Consider the following 6,941-nt stretch of genomic DNA (forward strand, 5'->3'; position numbering starts at 1 on the left):
CTGCTTAGCCATTCTCAATGACACGCGTGTTAATGTCTTCCGGCTACAATCTTCAGAAGTCAAGCTGCTTGCCTATGCACGGCCCGCCCGAGCCTATTTCCGCGAGAGTAAAGGCTGGTTTCTCTCCATTCACAAAGCTGTATCCCAGCCACCTGGTTGGTTCCCGTGGGTAGAGAATCTTGCGACTCTGCCTGAATTTTAACTCGACGACACCATCACTAAGCTGGTGGACTAGGGACACTTCCTGTGTGCATTGTACATTGCGTGGTTTTCTTGTCTGTGTCCTTTCAGTTGAATTTTAGTTTACCAAAATCGGGTAATAAAGAAAAAAAAGTCTCAATCTGAAGGTCGTGAGTTCGATCCTCACCCGGGGCAAAGGCGACATTTTTTCTTTCTTTGTGTCGTCGCAATATATTCGAGTTGCCCATTTAGGGTATTAAATTACTTCAATTTGCCAGTAATAACGTTATCATGCAACATGTGCCTCCCGGTATAGTCGCTTTTTTTAGCCACCATGACAGAGGTGGTGTGGGCCCATAGCCCGAACGTCCGCCTCGGTAGTGCAGTAGGCAGCGCGTCAGTCTCATAATCTGAAGGTCGTGAGTTCGATCCTCACCCGGGGCAAAGGCGGCCTTTTTTTCTTTTTTTTGGGGTCGTTGCAATATATTCGGGTTGCCTATTTAGGGTATGGAATTACTTCAATTTGCCAGTAATAACCTTATCATGCAACACTTGCCTCCTGGTATAGTCGCTTTTTTTTAGCCACCATGACAGAGGTGGTGTGGGCCCATAGCCCGAACGTCCGCTTCGGTAGCGCAGCATTCTGCTTCTGGTCACCGACGCGTGCGGACGCAGGATGGCAGGCTCGTCAAGAGCTGTTACAACGGCCGACGCTGCCGCGGTTTCTCGTGCACATCACTTCCCAAGGACTACCGTTTAATTCTGCCACCACTGCCCACAGGAGAAGGACTCAGACGCGCGTTGGTTCTGCACTGCGACATCGCAGCGCGTCCGTACGGGATTAACGACTTTCGAAAGCCTCTCAAGGAACTCGGCATCATTCAAGAGGTGAGCGGCATAGGAGCAAATCAGATGTCGCACGTCTGGCTTCTTAACATGAAGACAGATGAAGCCAAGAAAACACTTCTGGACGCTGGCCTACTCTCCGTGAAAGACCAGCACTGCGTCGTTATCGACCCAGAGAAGCAAGAGGTGCGTTTCAAGTTGCATTGGGTAGCCTTTGACGTCAACGCAGAGACTGTACGGCGTGCTTTCCGGGAGTACGGTGAAGTGAAAGAAGTTATCAGCGACAAGTGGAGAGACGAAGACTTCGAAGAAGTTGAGTCAACCACATGATTCGTTCGGCTACTACTTAAAAAAGGCATTACTACGAATCGCATACCCCACCAGATGCGTCTCGGGAGCGGCATGGCACTGGTGGTCGTGCCAGGAAGAGCGCCGCTGTGTCTGCGTTGCCGGAACACGGGACACATTCGTCGCGACTGCAGGGTGCCGAGGTGCGCTGGTTGTCGCACTTTTGGGCATGAGCAGGCGGACTGTACTCGTTCCTATCCCAGTGCAGCAAGTCGAGCAACAAATGCCAACCACAGTGAATTGCTCATGGATGAAGAGGAAGCAGAGAGGGCCGTGGCGTCGAAGGCAGAAGTGGAGGCGTCTCATGCAGTGGCGACCAGCGAGAGAAAGATGGAGACACCTAAGCAAGACACAGATGAAAATACTGTAATGTGCACTCCAACGCAACGGCGTTCGACTCAAATGAAAACCCAGCACAAGGCTGAACCAGTCATCGGGTCCGACGCTACTTCGGACATGGATACAGTTGAAGCTACGCCAGTAAAGCGACGCCTGAATGAGGGAGACGTGGCGTCCCAGCAGCGTCTGACCCAGGAAGATCAAGGGCAGTGGTGAATGGCTGGCTCCAAAAAGTCTCGGGGTGCTGGCCGCCTGCGTTTGTAATCGCTTTCACGCGGCGGCGATGGGACGACGCCTTGAGCGTAGGCCGGACAGTGGTTTAGGTGTTGGTAAGCTAAGCGTCTTTCGCTCGGCTTTTTCTCATCACGATGGCGACGATTAGATTGGCAACGCTAAATGTACGTGGGCTTTCTGCCAAACGGCGGCAAAACCAGCTTTACCGCCTGATTATAGAACAAGATCTAGGCATCGTCGCTGTACAGGAAACTAAAGTAGAGAGTCAAGAGCACGCTGAGCGAACGGTGCAGCCTTTCACGAGAGTGTCTGATGTGTGCGTTTGTCACGCGGTGGGTACATCTGCAGGTTGCCTCTTGTTAATTCGGCAGAGCTTTAATGCGAAAGTGGAGTCTGTAACTACCTGCGAGGCGGGTCGTTTTATTATATGTGATTTATCCCTACCAGGAGAAAAATTGAGAGTAATCTGTGTGCACGCACCCACTGTGATTCAAGATCGAAAGGAGTTTTTTGAAGAACTTGATGTGTATTTGAAATGTGAACGTAAACAAATTTTGGCCGAAGATTTCAACTGCGTTTGTTCGAGTATCGATAAATCAAGTTCCAGGCCATACAGAGATTTAAGCACTGCCGTTCTAATCGATATGGTGGCGAAAGCTCAGCTAAAGGACGTGGGTGAATGTCTTTGCAGTGGAAAAGCGGTTATGTTTACCAACTTTCAGCGTTCAAGCCATGCTAGACTTGACAGAGTATATGTTTCTTCCGAAATCATTCCTTCGTGCCATGATTACACAGTTACACCTGTTACGTTTAGTGATCATTGTTTGGTTTCATTCTCAATGGGTAAACATAAAAGGAATAACAAACATTTCTCTTGGGACCTCTGGAAATTTAATGTAAAGCTACTAAAGGATGAAGAGTTTAATTAGATTTTTCTAGAGGGCATAAAAGACTTAGCAAATAGAACAATTGAATATTGGGGACATAAGTGGGAAATATTCAAACAGACAATTAAACTGAAAGCACTTGAGAGAGCCAGTATCCTGAGACATGCTGAAAAATAACTTGAAGTGCGCTTGAATGAAAACTTGCAACAGTTAGTAGCGGACGAATGTACTCAGGCCGGAACATTTTCAGAGGAGATAAACATAACTAAACAGAAGCTAGAGTTGATAGACCAAGAACGTTATCGTGGAGCATTGATTCGAGCTCGAGCAGAAAACTTGATAGCGGGAAAAATGCCAACAAAACGAGCTCTTGGAGCTGAGAAGAGACATACCTGTAGGAATGAAATAAGAGAAATAGAATATAAAAGAACAATGTGCCATACGAAAGAAGCAATATCCGGTGCTTTTTTCGAATATTACAAAGAGTTATTCACACCAACCAGTGTACACGCAGAACGTTTTAATAGCGATTTCATTTCATTAATGCCAAAACTTGATGATGAAAGAAAGGAAATTTTAGAATTGCCTATAACAGAGCAAGAAGTTGAAAAAGCAATTGATAAGTTAAACAATGGTAAGTCTCCAGGACCAGATGGCCTTAGTGCTGCAGTGTACAAGGAATTCAAACACGTAGTTTCACCTATTTTGAGGGTGGTACTTAACGAGGCTTTTAATTGTAAACAACTTCCACCATCGTTTTTTGTCAGCCCACACGGTCTTAATACCTAAAACAGAAGATCCCGCGAAGTTAAGAAGTGTTACTGCATATAGACCAATTAGCCTAACTAATGTTGACTATAAAATATTGATGAAAATATTGGTCAGAAGACTCCAGACAGTTATGACAAAACTGATTGGGCCCCACCAAACTTGTGGCATAAAGGGAAGAAAAATAATGAGCAACAAAAACATAGCCCGATCAATCCTAGAAAGTTGTGACGCTTTGCATCTCAATGATGCCATGCTTCAAATTGACCTCGGAAAGGCATTTGATCGCGTGCCGCACGACGTGCTCCTTTCATTACTTGAGCACATTAACGTAGGGAGTTTGATTAGCGAAGGAGTGCGCATGGCTTACACTGGATGCACGACGAGATTGGTAATAAATAAAACTGTGGGTGAGCGTATACCTGTGCTGTGGTCAGTGAGACATGGGTGTCCCCTATCACCCCTGCTTTTTGATATTTTTAATGAACCTTTCTGTTTAATTGTAATTAATAACCCTGCAATAAGCGGCTTTAAATTGCATGAAGCTGAGGTTAGCCTCCTTGCATACACAGACGACATTGCAGTTTTCTGTACAAATTATGAGAGTATAATGCATGCTTTAAATGCCGTGAAAACTTTTTGCCAGGCGAGTGGTAGTGCCGTGAACTGGGATAAGTGCCTTGGCTTCTGGCATGGGGAATGGGACGTCACGACAAGAGTATTTCTAAAGATTAAATGGCAGGAAACACCAGTGAAGTATTTAGGAGTGCCGCTGGAGTTGTATCATGACAGTGAACCGTATTGGAAAAAAGAAACACAAGCATTGCGCAATGATGTAGAAAAATGAAAAGGTTGGGGTATTTCGATATTCGCACGGGCCACAACGTGCAACTTGTTTCTGGTGAGCAAGCTGTGGTACGTAATGCAGGTTTTGCACTGCAGTAAAATAAGTGTACAGAAAATACACAGAGTATTTGCAATTTTCATATAGAGCTCTGTATGGGAAAGATCAAGCCGCACAAACCTGTTCAGAAAAGTTAGAGATGGCGGGCTCGGATTAGTTCATTTGTACATAAGACAACTTGTCAATGGTTTCCTTTTTCTGCGTGATGTAGATGACTCCTTTTTGAGAATTGTTATACAACTAAGGTTATCTAGAGTGCTGCCGGGATTTCTCGTATCATCATCAAATTTGCAACGACCAATACAAGGGTATTTAAAAGAAGTTGTTTCGTCTTTTCGCTTTTTGTCAGTGAGATTTTCGTTAGAGTATCTGGCTGAAGTACCACGTAAAAAATTGTATAGAGACCTTGTCGATGTTTTACTGCCTGTTCCATTGTACCGTCAGCTATATTGTGCAGGCCAGGGACAGGATGTTCTGAAACGTGTTAAAAGAATGCTTGTAGCGCCAGGGGTCAAAACTTTTTTCTTTAAATTACATACTGGTACCTTACCAGATAAACGTGGTTGCAGGATAAGGGAATATTCGTGCCACGGAGCACAAATTGCCACTTGTGTAATAAACCGCAAACAATTGAACACGTGTTTATAGATTGCTGGAGCGGGGTCTTTTTCTGAGACATACTGCAAAGAACCCTGAAAAAAGAATTACCGTTAAGTCCACATGGCATCCGTTTTCTTTCGGTTCAAAACGAGGCAGGTGTACCTTATGATCTTATCATGCTTCTGGGCCTGCGCAGTATAGGTAAAACCCGATGTGCCTTTGAAAACGCGGATGTAGAAGTGCTAGCTGTGCGCCAATATTTTTGCAAATCTGTGTGCCATTTTCTTGAAATGCTGAAAAGCCAAAAGAATGTGCCAGACTGGATTGGGTGCATCGAGCGATTGTTACGAATGCCCAAGTATTGATTAATAGTCAGCCAAGAGCTGACGGTACCTCAATGAATTCTGTGGGTGTATTTTGTGACGCACTTGAATTTGGACCAATATGTAAACATGTAAAATGTGAACAGTCATGATATACAAGGCAATACAGAAAAAAAAGCCTCGGTAGCGCAGTAGGCCGCGCGTCAGTCTCATAATCTGAAGGTCGTGAGTTCGATCCTCACCTGGGGCAAAGGCGGCATTTTTTTATTTTTTTTTGGTCGTTGCAGTATCTGCGAGTTGCCTATTTAGGGTATGGAATTACTTCAATTTGCCAGTAATAACCTTATCATGCAACACTTGCCTCCTGGTATAGTCGCTTTTTTAGCCACAGTGACAGAGGTGGTGTGGGCTCACGGCCCGAACGTCCGCCTTGGTAGCGCAGTCATTCCACTTCCAGTCATGAGAGTGAACGGACGTGCGATCATGTGCTCCCGTTTCGGGGCAGTTTCAGCGACCCGTGTGGGCCGCGGTATCAGGTGTACTGGAAAGCCAGGCGAAGATTTCCAGGTTGTTCTGCCTCAGTTGCCATCAGGTGATTCTGTTTTGCACACCGTTTTCTTGCACGCAAATTTAAAAGCCAGATTATATCGAGTTGAGCATGTCCGAGGTAGCCTCCCTCATCTTTCGCTGTTGTCTAAAGTGCTTGCCCTTAGTGCATATCAAATGAATCACGTCTGGGCAGTGGAGTTCAAGGATGATGAGAGCAAAAAGAAGGTGCTGGCGGCGGAGTCATTCGACGTGTAAGGTCATTGCTGTATAGTGGTTGACCCCCATGATCGAGGTGTGCAGCTTAAGTTGTACTGGCTTTTTCACGGCGTGCCGGACGAAGATGTGTGAATCGCCTTAGCGCCTTACGGTAAAGTGACCGAAGTAAGCAGATACAAGTGGAAGGTGCAGGGTTGCAACGACAAAGGATCAACCACTCGATCGGTTACACTGAGCCTACATTGGGGCGTTTCTGTGGACGACCTGCTACACCAACTACGAGTTGCGGAAGACGTGGCGCTCGTCGTCATTCCTGGCAGAGCACCACTCCACCTCCGGCGATGCCGAAGCATAGGACACATTCGACGGGATTGCCACGTGCCGCGCTGTGGAGCCTTTTGTCGCTATGGCCACGATTACGCCCACTGCAAGAGGTCATACGCCAGCATTATGGGCCCACGCCGAATGAACGAAGTGAATGAACACCTAATGGATGCCAAGGATGCCGAAGAAGCGAGTAGGGAAGACAGCGGTACGGAAGGTTCTGCGACCCCCCCCCCTTCAACATTCTTCTGGGGCCGCACTGGAAGCAACCAATGAACGCGACAAGCACTGTGCTGCACCAGTAACAAATATAGACATATCTGCAGTGGACGACAACGCTACAGCAGCGAGCAAGTCATCTACAGCTGCGCGAGAGGACCGCCCGGGAGCAATGGACGCCGAGATTACCGAGGCTGGAAACAT

General features: G+C 46.6%; 2 non-coding genes across 2 annotated transcripts; both read left to right on the forward strand.

Moving 5' to 3' along the window:
- Positions 1–551: 551 nt before the first annotated feature.
- On the forward strand, positions 552–624 carry TRNAM-CAU (transfer RNA valine (anticodon CAC)). Its single transcript has one exon. It is a non-coding gene; the product is annotated as a tRNA-Met (tRNA).
- A 4,982-nt stretch (positions 625–5,606) lies between these two features.
- On the forward strand, positions 5,607–5,679 carry TRNAM-CAU (transfer RNA methionine (anticodon CAU)). The gene has a single exon. It is a non-coding gene; the product is annotated as a tRNA-Met (tRNA).
- Positions 5,680–6,941: the final 1,262 nt, after the last annotated feature.

Source organism: Rhipicephalus microplus, chromosome 3, assembly GCF_043290135.1.
Source record: "Rhipicephalus microplus isolate Deutch F79 chromosome 3, USDA_Rmic, whole genome shotgun sequence".
NCBI classification, from domain to species: domain Eukaryota; kingdom Metazoa; phylum Arthropoda; class Arachnida; order Ixodida; family Ixodidae; genus Rhipicephalus; species Rhipicephalus microplus.